This window comes from Pinus tabuliformis, chromosome 8 (assembly GCF_031772625.1).
Source record: "Pinus tabuliformis cultivar Carrire ecotype Pingquan chromosome 8, CPIR1, whole genome shotgun sequence".
In the NCBI taxonomy this organism is placed as follows: Eukaryota; Viridiplantae; Streptophyta; class Pinopsida; order Pinales; family Pinaceae; genus Pinus; species Pinus tabuliformis.
Window position 1 is genome coordinate 194,172,606 of NC_142294.1, and position 19,614 is coordinate 194,192,219.

Genomic DNA, 19,614 nt, shown 5'->3' on the forward strand with positions numbered 1-19,614 from the left:
GATCAGTACTACACTAAGTCAAAGTCAGTCTCAGAGTGCGTACCACTAGTCCCAGACCAGTCTCAACCAACCCGAAGTTAGTGTCATAGTAGGTACCACTCCTACAACTGGTCCTAGACCAATGTCATTGATCCCAGATCAATGAAGGTCATCCTAGCATAGGGAGTACAGTAGATACAACGATGCATCCATCGGTACTACTATGGTCCCTAACTTCATTTCCCTACTCATTCTTCAGATGAGAGGTACTTCCCATGAGTCCCTGACTGCATGGGTAGGATGCCTTGATAGGAGAACTTAATTAGTCTCATCCTCATAGGAGAACTAATCATCCTGCTACACAATCGCCATGGAGAACACATCATCCAATCCTCACAGGAGAACTAATCATCCTACAACATAATCATCATGGAGAACACATCGTCCAGACTTCACAGGAGAAATAATCATCTTGCTACACAATCGTCATGAAGAACACATAATCCAGACCTTACAGGAGAACTAATCATCCTACTACACAATCTTCATGGAGAACACATCATCCGAACCTCACAGGAGAACCAATAATCCTACTACATAGGAGAGCAAATCTTCCTATCCCACAAGAGAGCAAATCATCATGTCCCACAAGAGAATGAATCATCTTGTCCATAGGAGAGTGAATAATCCTATCCACAGGAGAGCGAATCATCCTGTCTCACAAGAGAGTGAATCATCTTGTCTCACAAGAGAGCAAATTGTCTTGTCCACAGGAGAGTGAATCATCCTATCCACAGGAGAGTGAACCATCTTGTCTCACAAGAGAGTGAATCATCTTGTCCCACAAGAGAGCGTATCATCTTGTCCACAGGAAAGCGAATCATCCTATCCACAAGAGAGTGAATCATCCTGTATCACAAGAGAGTGAATCATCTTGTCCCACAAGAGAGCGAATCATCTTGTCCACAAGAGAGCAAATCATCCTGTCCACAGGACAGTGAATCATCCTGTCTCACAAGAGAGAGAATCATCTTGTCCCAAGAGAATGAATCATCTTGTCCACAGTGTGCACCACCAGGGGAGGGTCAGTCACCCTATGGTCGTATGTTGCTCTAGTAAGAACAGCCAGCCCCCAGAGCTCCTAGAGCTCAATATATGCAACATGCAAGACCCTTTTACAAGAGTCTCTTGACAACTCCAAGTCATTTAGGAAAATCACCAATATGATCTTTCCCCGGGGCTCTGACAAAGTGTAGCAACCTATACATCATCTTAGTGTGATGGAGCCTCCTTTCTCATTGACTTACCATATCCCAGATAAGGCAGTATCTGATGTCTATTTGCTAGAGCAATCATTGAATATGGGATTCCTCAATACTTGAATCCCATCTCTGGTTGTCACAGAGAATCACAGTGGTATTCATCATGTGTGCTCACTAAAGAGTTTCCACAACCAGGCAACTTCATACGAGGTCATGCTCATAGTTACGTATCCAATCTCGGTGGTACTTATAACAATAGATTTCTGCTTCCTGCTCACCCATGCTATTGAAGCAGAATCCAAAGAGAGCCAGCACTAAGAAGTTCTCTAGTGATCCTTCACATTGCCTGCCCAGTCAGCATTCGAATAATCATGCAGTTTTTATATTTCCAATAGTGTATCTCGATCCATGATAGATTGTGCCCCGAAGATATCTCAGAAGATTCTTGGCACCAATCGAGTGAGACTCAACCAAATAAGAGCTCACCATGCTAACTATAAAACATATTTCTGAAATCCAACTCCCTCTTACTTCTAAAAATGAGAGGGTTTGCACTTGTCAAAAATAGTTTTTCCGCATAAGGTGCTGGTATGAGAGGTCTATCATCCACAACCTTTAGGTAATGGTTTGGATCAGTTTCACTCCTAGTGAATCTCAGCTTCATCAAACAACTATCAATCCTCTCATACTATGCCCAGGGTGTTTTTCTTCAAGCCATAGGCGGCTTTATTCCACCTGTATACATGGGATTCCTGTTCATGAATCTCAAACTCCATGGGTTGTTCCAAACCTGTGGCCCTGCTACTTGAGGGGAATGGTCCCCTTGTAAGATTTTCCTTCAGTTCATCTCTGACATGTACTCTCATGCTCCTTTTGAATTTAGGCTTCCTTGTCACTATCTGACTCATAGACCTCCAGTGCTATGTGTTAATGGACATGGTCCCCATTGGACTTCCTACAACCCTGAACTCAAAAACATCTTTGAAATTTTAATTTTCAAACACGTACCTTTCCATTGATGAATGCCGCCATAAAACCTTTGACTTCCATTCCCTTTTCGGGTTAGGTGGCATTGGCTCCAAGTATAATCCCACGATTGTTTCCATCTCTACCAATTTAGAGAGTGCACCCTTATATCCGATGAAGTGCCTTAAATCACTACAATCAATATGCCAAATTCCCAAAGAATCTGAAGGAGAGGGAAAATACAAGATAACACTTCTTTATCTTATCAAAAACAATATTTGATTCTTCATACCTGGGGTTCCTTATTTTCTTTGAAGAGTCGTCCAATTTTCCTTGATGAACTTCATTACCTCTCATTCTTTTGAGGATGTCCCCGAAATGATCAGAAAGTGATGTGTCCCTGTCATTTGGACACTCCTTCTCATAATGACCGAACTTATTGCAACCAAGGAATCTACCTTTCTTTCCACCCTTAGATCCGAACTTCCCAATGAAATGATGTTTAGATGTGTCATCAAAAACTTCTGCTAGACCATTTCGTTTAGGAGTATAGTAGTCTCCCTCTTAAGGCCAGCCTCTACATATAATACATTAGAATTTCTAGCCTTCTTGAATGGTTGTCCTCTTCCTTGATTTCCAACACTCCTTTTACCTCTCCTATTAGATTTTCCATTCCTTTGATTACCATGAGAGGGATCTTGATCATTGTCCCAATGCAAGTCCCTTCTATGAGGGCACTCCCTTACATAGTGACCTACTTTATCGCAAATGTAACATCATCCTTTTCTTCTTAATTGCATCTAGCCATTAACTCCTTGAGACTAGGGATTACATTATTGTTCAGAAGAGTAGTCCTGAACATGTACCATTCGGATGGTAATCCTTCAAGAGTCGTGAGTGCCATTTCCCTATCAGTAATAGTCTCCCTAATAGATAGGAGATCATTCCTGATCTCGGTGATTCTAAAGAAGTATGCTTGCATACTTTCATTAATTCCCTTCTTAATTTCCTTCAGCTTATTTCTAAGAAACAAGACTTGATTTGCATCATTAACATTAAATAAACTGACCAGTCTATCATAGATTTACTTGCAGCTATCTAGGTCGGAGATTTAGGCCACCAAGTTCTTGTCAATAGAGTCCTCGATGATCTTCTTTGCTTTGAATTCTCTGGTTTTCCATTTGTTCTTGGCAGTAACAGATGCATTTGATGGAGGCTCAAAAATATTGCCCCTCACATGGTCCAACACTTCCTGATCTTCTAAGGTTAGATCGATAGACATCTTCCATCCATGATAGTCAACTTTCTCATGGAGCTTGTCCTTTGCAGGAAAGAGTGATGAGGACCCCATAGCTCTTTTAGGTTAGCCTTGCCAATCTTCTCTTCGGTGACTACTCTTGCTCTTACTTGGGCTTTTTCTTCACCTCAGCTCTGATACCATGTTAAGTTATGGTATGTTGCTTAGAGAAATTTACTTTCCTTACTTATTATTATTCATAGATTAGCAATCACATGTGCATAAGTAAAGTGTAGATAGAACATTAAACGATCAACAGAAAACAAGCCAAGACAGAAGACACAAGATGTGGCGGCTAGCTAGGGACAAACCCCACAATGTGTGGGGAAACCCTTTGATCAAATCTTGTTTTATCTTCAATAATTTAGTAGAAAGAAATAGTACAATAAATTTGATTTATATCAGCAGTAGCAAACCCTAGATCACCAGCATCAGCATTAGTGGCTTCATCATCAAAACTAGGGTAGTTGATATCTCGCAACCTAACCATCGGATCGGCTTGATTCCACCACCAAAATTTGCGACCTTCAGAGGAGGTCTAGATGAACCTATAGCATAATTCAGAAGAGGAGGTTTGATGGTCCACGCTGGTCAAAGTTTGGATCTGCAGTTGCAGCTTCAGTTTCAGCAGCTTCCTTCAAACTAGGGCAGTCGATATCTCGCAAACCGACCATCGGATCGACTTGATTCCACCACCAAAAGTTGCAGCCTTTAGAGGAGGTTCAGATGAGCCTATAGTGTAGTTTGGAAGAGGAGGTTTTGTGGTCCACACTGGTCAAATTTTGGATCTGCAGTTGCAGCTTCAGTTTCAGCAGCTTCCTTCAAACTAGAGTAGTTGATATCTCACAAACCGACCACCAGATCGACTTGATTCCATAACAAAAAGTTGCGACATTTAGAGGAGGTTTAGATGAACCTACAACACAGTTCAGAAGAGGAGGTTTGATGGTCCACGCTGGTCAAAGTTTGGATCTGTAGTTGTAGCTTCAGCTTCAGCATCTTCCTTCAACATGTGTGAGAGAGAGTCTCTTTTCTGCGTAGTAGAGAAGAGCCTCTTTTTAGCACAGGAGAGAGAGAGAGAGAGAGAGAGATGTGATGAGATGTGATGAGATGTGTTAGTGAAAATGAGGAAAAATCCTCCTGTATTTATACACAACTATTGATTTTTGAATAGATGCAACTATTGGGCTTCTGAGCCTACATGAGTGTAGGTCAACTTGATAATAATTCCATAATCAAAATAAATTCATATCTCCATAAATACTTATCAGAATCGGATGATATTTAGATCAATCATACACCTCTCAACAAGAGGAATCTAATAAAAATATTATCAGCCATGAATAAGATGATCCACATGAAGTTTGGCCCTAGTTTCCAATTTTAACACTTACTCAAAAGTTCAACAAGGACTGCATATCATTAATTGAGGTGTATGCTTACCTTGAACATATAATGACATGACACAAAAGAAACTTGGAAACATTGACTGATGAGAACAACATGATATAATGCAATAATTCAAGAGACATTGAAACATGCTTCATGTGACTGGAAGAGTAATAGGTCAGAAGAGTGAAAGGACTCATATACATGGTATGGCTCCTGGGAAAGTTAAAACCTAGCTATAAGGAATTGATGTAAATAGGTTCCATGTTTAAAGCTGATGCAACTAACACTGCCATTTTTATTGATAGAATGATCAAACAAATTTCTCTTCCTCCTCTTTTCATTGGTTGGTGTATTGTTCATGGTAGCGAGAATGAAATAGAAGACAAGTAATCTTGATAATATTTTTTGTTCAGTTTTACAAGCTTGAAAAGTAGATAAAAGGATACTAAATAAAGTGTCTTCTTCATGGTTTAATGATATTAAAGAAGAGACAATAGTATGCATGATACGGGATTTCATTTTCATGTTGTTTTAATGATTGCAAAAAAGGAGGTAAATGGATCTTGATACCCTTTAGTGCTTAATGAGCACGAGAAGTATAGAAAAGAAGCTTGTCCTGGAGGAACAAGTGGTATAAAGGATAAAAACTTATTTTGATCTAATGGAACTTCCCTAAGCAAGGTGAAGCAAAGAGGCTAGAGAGGAAAACCCATCATCAAAATGATCCCTCCAAGAAGTATAAAAATACCAAGTGAAGGATAGCAATAAGGCCAAGAGCAATGTGACTGCAATGATCAAAGCAAGACCAAGGAATATGAGCATGCAATGCCTAACAATTATCACAAGGTAAAATAAGTGATACAATGTTTGTCAATTTAATTGTCTTAAATTGCTTACATAAACTATCGACCATAGTTTGTAAACTTGTGAAGTGTAAGTGCACTATATATGCTAGAAGCCTTCTTAAGTTTACTAAAATGATGATTGTGTTTATTTTAAGGATTTTGTTTCTTCTTATGTTCTTAATGAAATTGATGATTTACAATTAGATTCATACAATCAACTATGAAAATAAAATTAAAACGAGCTATCATGATCCTATTTAACTAACTATCGTTAGTTTCAAAACAACCACTATGCAAGGTAATGGAAAAGCAAAATTACTTTGTAAATTCTACAAAAAACTTCTTTAATATAAATTGTTTTTTGAAAAGAAACTAAAGAGAAAGTTATCCTAAATTCTGTGAATAAACTACTTATGTTCTAGAAAGACAACTATTTATGCTCTAAAAGAGAATCACTTCTATTCTAGAATGAATTTATAAAGCATCCTATGTTAAGATCTCTATACTTTAATTAACAATTCAACTATGAAATGATAAAGCAAAAACAGAAGGAATGTAATCTAACGAATATATTTTCTATGAAAAGAAGAAAAGTGTATAGATCGTTCTATTTTAGAACGCATATAAATGATTGAAATTGGTAGACAACAAAAGAAACACTGTAAACAAATGACTATAAAGAACCTAAAGCTATGATAATGAAATTTTGGAAATAACAAAAACAAAATGACTGAGCTAAACATAAATTATTGAACCTCAACTGTTTGCAGGGGCCCTCCACAAAACAACATGTTCTATAACTTTAATTCAACAACTAACTACGCATGAGGTTGATGAAAATGATTCTTCAATTAAAGAGAAAATAGTTATAAAACTTCAAACAAACATTCAAAGATTGCATACACCTCCTATTCTTTCTGTTTACAGAGTATATATATAGAATTCGTTCTCAACATATTAAGATTTTTATGCCTTATAAAACTTTAAAAAATCCTAGTTTGAATTCTAATATATAATGGAGTAATAACATTTCTATACAATTTTCTATTCGGAAAGAAAATCAGAGAGTTGTGATTGATCTGAACTCTCGTTGCTCTGCTTATCCACGTATTGACTTCCTTGACTGTGCCACTGGGAAATTTCCTTCATGATTTAGCTTGGGCGAATATGAGGAGATCCATGAGGAGATCAATCCCCATCTCCCCATGTGCTTCTTTGCTTGGTTGGTGTACTGGAATCTAGCAAACCATGGAGATACCTGTGGAATCATGAAACAACTACAAAATCATATTAATTCTGTAGCTATTGCAATCCGTTAACTTAATAATAAGGCACATTAATAAATATCAAAAATAAGACATCCGACTACCTTACAATTTCAAAATCTATAGTTTACTATGTATTTGACTTGATAGCGATAATGAAAAGAGTGTCAAAAACAAAACAGTCATGAGAATATACATTCCCTCATGCTGAGGTTTTTGCATGTCCTCATGCAAAACACAAAACTGATGTCTCCTGTTTAATTATTGCATTTATTTTGAGACCTCTTCAAGTACATCCAAATTCATCTTTTTCCATTTCCTTCCGACCACTACCATCCTTGGCTTTTTCATGAGAATCTTGTACTTTAGATTTATGGTTTGTCTTTGTATAGCTCTATTTTTCTGCTTCAACTTCTTAGGTGTAAAAGAATATTGTCAATATTAGCTATTTGGATTTCACTTTGCACCTTTAGGGTTTGATTCTCTTTCTAAATGTACCTGTTTATTGTCTCCAGCTCAAAAATTTATTGTTTTAAAACATTTATCACTGGAGGTTCTTATGGATTACTAAACTAGACTTCTTCTTGATTTAAAACTAATGTTATTTTCGTGCCTCTTTTCTCTACAGACTCAATATAATAATAAATTTCCTATTGTACAGGATCAATTTTAGGTGTTCTTCAGCCTCGGCTCTGAGGAGGCGAGATGAAAGTTGGTAGAGAAACCATTGAATCTTCTTCTGCTTCTAAGTAGATACGTTCTTTGAAGGCAATTCTTTTGTTGTTGGATTGAGTTTGGTACTTAAACTTGTCACAAGAGGCATTTGAATTTTTTATTTCTTCCTTTCTATACTAGGCTTTTTTGTTTTAGGTGTGCTCATTTTCTCCTTGATGGCTTTCTCTCTTCTAATATTTTTCTTGTTGATATTCTCTAAAATTTCTACAAGAGGAATGTCATCCTCTGATGGCTCCTGTGGCTGTTGTTGTTCTTGTTCCACTAGTTCTTCAATTTTTCTATTTCTTCCTCTCTTGGTTTTGTTGCTACTCGGTTGTTGTTGAGTATCTTCCTTAAAATGATTCCCCACTAAACATCTTTCCCAATTATCACCCACATTTTTAAGATGAAATTCAACAAGAATTTTAACAAGACCATGGTGATACATGGTATTTTCTATAAATTGAATTTTCCTTTGAACATTCCCTGAAATCTTCCTTAGACTATTAAGTAAGAATTATGGAAGATTTATTTCATTAGCCTCAATAAAATTCATGAGTAGTCGAGTATCATAGAAAAACATGCATCCAAACCTCCCTTCGAAGGTAACAAATTTTTGAATTATCAAAAGTAAATTTCTCCACTTACTTTTCAATGTTGTGCTCAGAATGCCCTTCTTAAAAATTGTGGAGCCCATGCTAGGGTTCTTCAGAAAAACCTTCCCGTCCTCGCTCTCAATACCTCTATTTTTAAACCATTCTTCTCCAATTCGAGGCAATCGAGTAGCTTCAACAACAAAGGATTTTGTTACTGTAAATTTTATGTCCGCTATATCAACTCCCCCCCATCAAAATATCTAGCAAAGCATTTGGTTAATTATTTGTGGAAACCATCGAATTTCTCCACAAACTCCAACCACTGTGGTTTCTGCAATAATTCTCTTGTCTCTGAATATCCTTCTAAAAAATTTCTCCTCGTTGGTTCTGTTCTAACTATAACCCCCATGGCTGAGAAGCTTTGTGTCAAGACTGTTTTGTTTCATGGGGTAGGAGGGTTTCAGAGGGTTCTAGACATATGAGGATGAGAGTGTGAATGATGGGAGTGTAAATGTTAAGGGTATAAATAAGTGTGACATAATCTAACCATTGAGAGCATGAATGAACTTGATTTGGGCGATCGGATCAATAAAATCGAGATGCGGGTTGGAGTGTAAGTATAATTATGATGAGCAAATGGTGGATTAGATCCAATTTGACATGATACTATCAACTCTTAGTAATAATGATTTTTAATTTGGGTAGTACGATGTCTATATGATTCATAGATTTAATGTTTTTGATCCATATTATCAAATTCAATAGTTTCATATCTTTGAATTATTGCTTTGTAACCTTTGTTTGTTGTCCATTATATTGTCTTCAAGTCCTTTGTAGTGGAGGGAGTCAATCACTCTTTCAATTGTGTCATGAGAAATTCTTGTCAAATTGGTTGTAGAAATCCGTTAGAGCTGTAGAAACTCAGTAATTTTGTAGCTATTTTATTTCTGAAGAGAAAAGAGTAGGATATAAAGAAAATGGGTTTAGAATAGGTATGAGGAAAATTTAAGGTGTCAAAAATTGATTGTCACCTTAGATTTTCTGTATAAACATGCCAACCATTGTTGGTTTTCAAGTATGTATATATATATATATATATATATATTTTCCTTTATTTTTAAGAAAGAAAAAATAATTTTGGAGATCAAGTTGGGGAAGAAGGATAATCATTCTTCACCAACTTTAAATCCGTATTATCTTGCAAATATTTGATAAATTCTTCCTTGGTTAATGGCTTATGATACCTTCTCAAGTCGATGACCATTCACAAGAAAAGTGGTATTTTCTTCATCAATGTTTCTGATCCTAACTATGCCATTATCAAAGTCCATTTCAATCTCATAAGCCCAAGCCAATGAGTTTGAAATTTCCCATGGAAATATTTGAACTATGAATCAAATAGTAATGCCCAATCTCCTAGCTAGATCTTTCTCTCTTTGATATATTTGTCATGCCATCTGGATCTCTGTTGTTAAACTAGATTGATTCTTTGGATTACATCTTGTCTTATCTCATCAAGTTCATCCAGTTGCTCCATTATTATTTTTTTGTTCCTTTGAAAGATCAAGACCCAATTTGACTATTGTCTTGAAAGTTTTGACTTGAAACTCAATAGGAAACATGACTTGTTTCCCATAAACAAGCTCATAAGGAGTATACCCTGTAGTATTTCTCCATGTGGTATGATATGCCCATAAAGCTTATGGAAGCTTTTCTGCCCATTATTTCCTATGTAGATGCACAATTTTGGTGAGAATTGCTTCAATGACTTTATTGGTGGAATCCACCTGTCCATTTGCTTGAGGATGGTATGGAGTAGACTTTTGATGTTTAATTTTTATTCCTCCATTATCTTCTCTACCAACTTGGATGTGAATTGAGTCCCTTGATCAGTTACAATTTCTCTTGGGACACCAAAATTAATAAAGATATCCTTGAAAAGAAATGAAACTACATCGTTTTCAATAGCAAAAATAAGTGTTTTATCTTCTACCCATTTTGTAACATAATCAGTGCAAACAAGAATGTATCTTTTCTATCTCAAAGGTGGATTCATTGGACTAATAAAATCAGAGCCCATTTTTCAAAAGGATCAATAAGTGCCTGAGGTTGTAGAGGCATCTCATTAGATGGAATATGTTTCCCCATCCTTTGACAACTATCACATCTCTTAACATACTCACTGGAATCCTTAAAAAGGCAAGGCCAATAGTACCAAAGAGAAGGACTTTGTAAGATGTTATTTTGTGAGCGCAGAGTCCTCCACATGGCTCCTCATGATAAGCTTTCAGTATCTCTAGTAATTCATCTTCTCTAACACACCTTTAGATGATCAGATCTGGCCCTGTTATATACAATTATTCATTTATCCATGAATAAGATGCACTAATTTGAATTACTTTCTTTTTTTCTTGAGGAGACAAATATGATCGTAATTTCCTTGTAGCCAAATACTTATTAATATCTGCAAACCAAGGTGATTTAATAGACACTGCAAAAAGATATTCATCAGGAAAATTATCTTCTACATGCATGCCATTGTTATAATTTAGAATCCTTGATAAAACATCGAAAACTATATTTTGTTTTCCAGGTCGATCCAAAATAGTAATGTTAAACTCTTGCAGCAACAACAACCATGTAGTGATTCTTCCATTAGTGATTGGTTTATTCATTAAGTATCTAATTGTAGAATGATCAGTATGTACAAAAGGTTCATAGCCAGTAATATCATGTCTGAATTTATTGATGGCATGAACAACATCTAAAAACTCCTTCTCTGTGATAGTATAATTTAACTCCACAAGAGTCAATTTTTTACCGGTGTAATAAATGACATATGGAGTTAAGTCTTTTTGTCATAGTACAACTCCTAAAGTTGTTTGAAGCATCAATCTAAATGTGAAAAGGTAATTTCCAATTTGGTCCTCTAAGAATGGGTGCTTCAAAGGTTTTCTCTTTTAATGAATCAAATGCCTTTTGGCAATCAGAATTCCAATTGAATTCACAGTCTTTTGTGAGAAGTTTGAAAAGTGGAGATTAATTTTTTTGTAATGTTTTCTATGAATCTTCTATAATAACCAGTGAAACCAAGAAAACTTCTAACATCTCATTGAGAGGTTGGACTTGATAATTTAGAAATAACTTCTACTTTAGATGTGTCCACTCTAATTCCATTTCCCGAAATATGGTGTCCCAAAACAATGCCCTCAGTAAACCTCATAAAACATTTTTCATGGCTTAATGAGATATCTGCCTCTTTACATCTAATGAGAAATTTTTCCAAATTTTGAAGAGCTTCTTCAAAACAATTTCCATAAACTGTAAAATTGTCCATATACACTTCCACACAATCATGAATTAGATCAGAAGAAATGCCTAATACTTCTCTTTGGAATGTTGCAAGAGCATTATGTAATACAAAAGGAAGTACTCAGTAAGCATAATTTCCCTATCAACAGGTAAAGGTAGTTTTATCATGGTCTTCTGGGGCTACATGGATTTGATTATACCCACTAAAACCATCTAAAAATGAAAAATATTTCTTTCCTGCCAATGTATCTAAAACTTGATCTATGAGAGGGAGTGAAAAGTGATCTTTTAAAGCGGCTTTATTCAATTCCCTATATTCAATACACATTCTGAATTTTCCATTCTTTTTAGGAATAATTACTATGGGTGAAACCCACTGACTCTCTGATATTGAATAGATGAAATTGGCATTCAACGTTTTTTGTAGTTCTTCCTTAACAATCTTCCATAGATTTGGATTTATTCTTCTTTGAGGTTATTGAATTGGTTTGGCATTTTCTTCAATGTACATATGATGTATACAATTATTAGGATCAATTCCCTTATGTCAGCATATTCCCATGCATAAGAAGATGAATGTTCTTGTAACATATTGATTAATTCTTTCTTTTGAAATTCTTCCAAATTATTGTTAATATTCAAAGATTTTCCTTGAAATATTTCAATTGTAGAATTGCAAAAATTTTCCATAAAATGTAAGGATAGTTGACAGGATGATAAATATTCAATATTACATTATTCTTGAAAATTTTGACTAGATTCACAATGATGAAGATACATTATTTTCCATTAAATTTAAAATTTGATCTTCTTCATCTATTTGTGAAGTAGCAAAGTTTGGTCTTATATCAAAGTCATCATCTATCCATTCTTCATTTTCAAATTCTACCGTTGTTTTTCCTAGTGGATACAGTGTGAATTTCTTTGTTGTACTCCCATCAGAAATGAACATATCACTAGATCTACAACTTATAAAAGCATTGGCTATAGCTAGCCATGGTCTTCCTAGAATCAATGGATGTCCCCCTAAGTTATTCTTGGGTGTTAAATCATAAAATCAACAGGGTATTCCCAAGAATCCAAGGATATGTATATGTCTTCTAATACACCATAATGTTTGATTACATATCTATCTACCAATTGTAAAGTGTAGGTGTATATTGAAGATTATAATGTTTTAATTGATTCATAGTTTGTTTACTCGTCGTATTTATGTCTGCTCCTAGATCAATTAATGTATTTGGGATCTCCACACCATTGGTGTGTGTTTTCACAATGGGACTTCCTAGATCAAGATATTTCTAAATTGTTGTTTTACCCATCATTATATCTATTATTTTTCCAACTAGTTGGATTATTTTGATTTCTTTTATTTCTCTTCAAGGTCTTTTTATGCTCAACTCCCTAATTGTTTTTGTGAAAAATTGTATTTCCTTAATGGCTTGAAGCGAAGGAATATTTATGCAAACATTCTTCAGTTTATTTAACATGTCATAATCAAGAAATAAAATTTGTTTTTCTACCCCTTCATCAATTTTTAATCTTTTAGGCAAAGGTAGTTCTGAAACATATACTGAAGATTGCTCCATAATAGGAGTTGAGTTATTTGAATGTGCTGGAATAACTTGTTTTTGAGTTTTTTATTTTTCATTAAGAGATTTTTCTTTTGGAGAGATATTTTCTTTTTCACTTTCTTGAATAACAACTGATGGGGACTTCTTTTCTAATATTATACAAGATCTAAGTTGAACATTGTTTATATATATTGGAGTTATCATGTAGGTTTCAAACTTTTGTCCTTCCACATTATAAATAGGCTGAAATCTTTTTTTATTATTTGGATTTGGAAGTGGTTGGGCAGGCAATTGGTTTTTTCTTTGAGGAAATGGTGATTAAAGTTGTGGATTCAAATTGCGAGGTTGAGTTCTTTGAATAGGTTGGGGATTATATGTGGAGGAAAAGTAGGATATGATTGCTGAAATTATGGAAATTGAGAATATTGAGGGTATTTTCCATAAGGATTTTTCCATCTGTGTGACCAAGGTTGTGGCCAATATTGCAAAGGAGTTGGGTTAGTCCAATTACTTTGTGAATATTGTGCAAATGGTTGACTATTAAAACCTTGAGCTGTATTTGGCTATGGATTCTGCCAAGGTCTTTTAGCAATAAAACAGAGAGGATCTACTTGATTTGGTACTCCTTCTTGATAAATGACTTTAAGACCTGGTATTGAGGGACATTCTTTTGTATCATGATTTTATGAACAAATAACACAAGTTTCTACACTTTTTAAATCAAGAGGACATTCTCTCAAGGTATGTTTCTTTATGCACTTAGGGAAAAAAATGGACAATGCAACACTTTCAACGTTTTACTTGTTTTATATTTTAACGGTCTCAATTTGTTCCCTAAGAATCCCTAAAATATCTGTTTTAAAATTATCAAGTAAATTTCCTAATTCTTCTCTACTTACTGTCCCATCTGCAGATTTATTAATCCTTGAAAAAAGCAGATCTCTTGGATTTTTCTCAGTTCTTGCTTTGCCTCTTAAAATATGTATGCACAACTCACAAATTTATCCTAGTGACAATTGAGAAATGTCTCCCTTACCCATTAGACTCAGAAGATCAATCCACTCATATCTAATGGATTTCAATAAGAGGGCTTTCAAAGTTTCCTCATCTAGATTATTCATTTTTGCCCTTTTTACATTATAAGAAAATCTTTCAACAAAATCTTCAAGATTTTCATTTTCTTTTTGTATCATTTTAAAGACTTCATATTTAATGTTTTGGGGCATACAATAATCCTTATATTTCTCTAAGAATGTATTTTTAATTTGTTCCCATGTTCTTATGGATTTTATTCCTCAATTCATAAACGATTTTAATGTTGCATGTTTAAGGGTTTCAGGGAATAATTTCAACTTTTGAGAATCATGTAAATAATCACATGATCTACACAAGACTTCAAAATCAAAGAGAAATGTCTCAGGATCTTCACTCCTTAATCCATGAAAGTTTGGAAGGATAGAGGGTGAGATATTTTTCATTCTTACAGTTGTGTCTTCATCAAGGATAGGAAATCCAAAGGGTTATGGATTTATATCATATCCTCTTCCTCTTCCACCTCCTCTTTCCCCTACAATCCTAGGTTGTTTTCCATTCAAAGCATGTACCTCTCCTTCCCCTTCTCCAACCTTTGTATATTCTTCAAAAGTCATATAAGTTTCATGTTCTCGTTCTAAGATTGGGTTTTCAACTTCCTATAGTTCCTCTCGTTCTTCCATCAATGGTTTTAAGTAGGTTTCTTCTTCCTCCTCTTCAATAGGAACTTCCAAATATTTATCTAGAATTTATTCTCCATTTGAAGATAGGAAACTTATTCCTGTTGTTGGGGATATGGGATCTTCTTCTATTATGGCTTCTGTCGATGACGTTGATGAATCTCCAGGTTGGATTTTATATCTTAATACCTTAGCAAGTTTATTTTTTCCTTCTATGGATGGAATTTGAGTTTGTGTGGGTGGTGTGGTACTACGTGGTCATGGTGGGGTAAGTGAGGTTGTTGGAATTAATCTCTTTCCTATACCTACAAATCTACCCCTACAGTCTGTTTCCCTATGAATATCATGTTTTTTATTGTTAGTTTCTTATTTATTTTTTATCCAAAAGAAATCAATACTTCTAGTTACACTTCCCTAACAATAGTACCAAAATATTTGTCAATTTAATTTTCTTAAATATCTTACATAAATTATCAACCGGAGTTGGTAAACTTGTGAAGAGAAAGTGCACTATATATGCTAGAAGCCTTCTTGAGTTTATTAAAATGATGATTGTGTTTATTTTAAGGATTTTCTTTATTCTTATGTTCTTAGTGAAATTGATGATTTACAATTAAATTCCTACAGTCAACTGTGAAAATAAAATTAAAACAAGCTATCATGATCCTATTTAACTAACTATCGCTAGTTTCAAAAGAAATACTATGCAAGGTATTGGAAAAGGAAAAATACTTTGTAAATTGTACGAAGAACTTCTTAAGGTAAATTTTTCTTTTGAAAGGAAACTAAAAAGAACGTTATCCTATATTTTGTGAATAAACTACTTATTTTCTAGAAAAACAATTATTTATGATGTAAAAGAGAATCACTTCTATTCTAGAATGAATTTATAAATAATCCTATGTTAATATCTCTATACTATAATTAACAATTCAAATTTGAAATGTTAAAGAAAAAACATAAGGAATGCAATCTAATGGATATATTTGCTATGAAAAGAAGAAGAGTATATACATGGTTATATTTTAGAAATAATATAAATGATTGAAATTAGTATACAACAAAAGAAACACTGTAAACAAATGACTTAAATAAATTGAAGCTACAATAATGAAATTCTGGAAATAATGAAAACAAAATGATTGAGCTAAATGTAAGAGATTGAACCTCAATTGTCTGTAGGGGCCCTGCACAAAACAATAGGTTTTACAACTTTAATTCAATAGCTAGTTGTGCATGAGGTTGACGACAATGCTTCTTTAATTAAAGAGAATGAAGTTATAAAACTTCAAACAATCATTCAAAAATTACATTAGCCTCCTGTGCTTTCTATTTACAAAGTATATATATAGAATTTGTGCTCAACAGATTGATACTTTTATGCCTTATAAAACATTAAAAAATCCTAGTTTGAATTCTAATCTATAATGGAGTAATAGCATTCTCTACAATTTTCTATTTGGAAAAAAATCAGAGAGTCATGATGTATCTAAACTCTCATTGCTCTGCCTATCCACATATTGACTTGCTTCTTTGATTGCTCCGCTAGATGATTTCCTTGATTAATTGGCTTGGGCGAATAGGAGGAGATCAATCCCCATCTCCTCATGTTCTTCTTTGCTTGGCTGGTGTATTGGAATCCAAAAAACCATGGAGATAGCTGCGGAATCATGAAACAACTAAAAAATCGTATTAATTCTATAGCTATTGCAATATTTTAACTTAATCATAAGGCACATTAATATATATGAAAAATAAGAAATTTGAGTACCTTACCATGTCAAAATATATAGTTTACTATTTATTTGAGTTGACAGCGATGATGAAAAGAGGAAAAATGGATGAAAAGAGTGTAAAAACAAAAAATCATGAGACTCTACAATCATCCCAAGGTATGGCTAAAAGATTGCAAAGAAGAGTAAATGAGTCTTAGATTCATAGTCATGGTGGGTCAAAAGGAGGGATTCTAGAGTTATAAAAAATCTAGATTGGACATCAACATGGAAAGTAGGTGCTAAACTAGGGTTGCCATGTGGTTGAAGGTTCTACTGCAAAAGTTACAATGTGTAAAGAGAGATGGGCTAATTTTGCAACATGACGGGTTCAGAAAAAGGTGTAATGAAGATGAAAAAGATGGTCAACAATGTGGAAAAAATGGTCTGCAAAGGCATTCCTATATGCCATGTTCAAGAAAAACACACCTAGGGTCCATAGTGATGAAGGCCTTTTGAGAATCCATGGAAATGATGACCAACATGCTCCATAAAACTTCACTCAAACATCAATTAAACATAAAAAAATGGCATATAAAGATGATTCAAATAAATAATAAAATGGTTTTAGGGGAAGCATATGGAAAAATTCAGGTTAAGGCACACATGAGAGAGCTATATAGGAAAAAGGGCTAAAATAGAGCTTGTTTGTGCATTTTAGAGCCAAGAAGTAAAACAGTGGAGGAAAAATCCCCCCTACCCACAAAAATTTTGATTGAGATTCTAGAGGTACATAGAAACAATTGGAATTCCACTTCCACCATGCATTTTGCTCATCCTTCGTTATCATATTTGAATGTTTTGGGTTTTTTTTTAATAGGTTTTTTTTTGGGTTTTTTGATGGATAATTAGTTATTAATACATGATTTTTTTTGTGCATGTAGATGTGGAAACTTCTTGACACCTGGGTGAGTCACCATTACACCACTGAGGAACAACTACTATGTGTGTTGAGCAAGAAGAGTATGAGGAGGAGGATGGAGAGGAACATGATTAGTTGCATGATTTCATGCACAACATGGATGGACTAAAATGTGGGTATATGATTTTTCTATTGATGACATCCCTCCACATCTATACAGGCACATTGTGGGGGTATGATACTCTAGCCAGTAAGGCCTCCTTCAGCAAAGAGTCGATGCCATTCTTTTTTATCACTAACACGGGGATGGGTAGATTCCTTATATGTGTATTCCTATTGTGTTTCATTGACATGTCTGTAATGGCTTATGAGCCTAGACCATATATTCCAAATTTTCTACTGATATACCCATATTCTTTTATGTAAAAATACTATTGGTTTTGATGGTATATATGTATGGTTATTGCAATGGTGTTCATGTATGATTTTCATATGATGTTTAATTTTATGTTCATTATGTTCATATACATGGTGGAAACACTTAATGATACAAATGATAATCTAAGACATAATTAACTAATGAATCATCTAAAGAGTTAGAGATTCGAGAAATATATGAGCATACAATTGTATCAAAATATTATTCCAAGAGATATACCCTCAAATAATGATGAAATAATACAAGATTCATCACAAAAAAAACATTGTTCAAGAAAGATACTACAATTTGCGAGTCAAGTTTGAAAACCAAGTGAGAAATTCTAAGGAAAATATCCTTGGAAAAGAGCTTGATGATGAAACTATAATCGACCACTTTATTGGTTGTGAGGCCAAGAAAAATTCTCCTTGAACTCACAAGCTCATTAGCTGGTGAAAAGAGAACTCAATTGGTAGAAGCGACGTTCCAAGTACTAGGACTAGCAACATCTGTAAAGATGACATAGATCGATGAGGGACTTTACGTATGCCAATTAAGGATCATGCATAAGAAAAAAACCAAAGAAAATATAGAGAAAAAAATAAAAAATAAAAAAACCACACCACATCCAAATGTATATACACTATAGACAAGCACTATGTAGTGATATGACTCATGCATAGTACTTTTTTAGATAGATCGTATTGTGAGGCTCAGATAAAGGGTTACCATCATAATCCACTAACTCATATTCCCCTCATAATTAGGATAATTTTGATATAAAAGTGGTCCTCAAAATAAAGTTTGTACTAAAATAATTAACTTTGAAATAACTAATTTGATTTAAGATGATGATGTCATCCACATGGGTAAATATTTTGGAGGGCAGAGAAGAAAAATACCTTTTTTAATTTTATTTTTGGCTAATCTCCTTATAGGATTACTCAAATGTCAAGTGAAGGCACCCGTTAGATCAAAATTAAATTTTACATCCATTAAGTATGCACTCTACATACTTTTAGGTAGACCCACATCCAAAAACAAAAACAAGAAAAAGCATGTTCAACATGTTTATTTCATGTAGTTTCATTTTTTTTATTTGGGTCTACTCAAAAGTATGTAGGAAGGGTATTTGTTGGATGTGGAATTTAATTTTGGATCCAACAAGTGTCTACACAACATTTCAGTAAACCTATAAGGAGATAAGCCAAAAATATATTACAAAAAGTAGTTTCCTTTCTTTTTCTTTAAACATTCATAAATATTATTTTATTATTTTAAATATTGTTTTATTGTATCCCATAGGAGGCCCATTTTATACCTAAAAATTCCCCAAATGTTAACAAAAGGTTCATGCTAGAGAGGATTTAATTTTCATTTGCCTAACTTGTCACGATCTTGATCTCCTTTTGCAAAATCACTTTATCCCCTTTTGCAAAAACATTAGGCCACAATTTTTTTTTCATATTGGCCTTTCACATGATTCTTATGAGTCTCATTGGATATTACAAAATAGTGACATTGTTCAACAAAACTAGCTAAATAAAGGATATGTTCTTCCTGGGCGAAGTGTTAGATAACATTTCTACAACTAATTTCAAATATGGGATTTAAATTAAACATGTAAGATAACCTCCACCCCATAAAC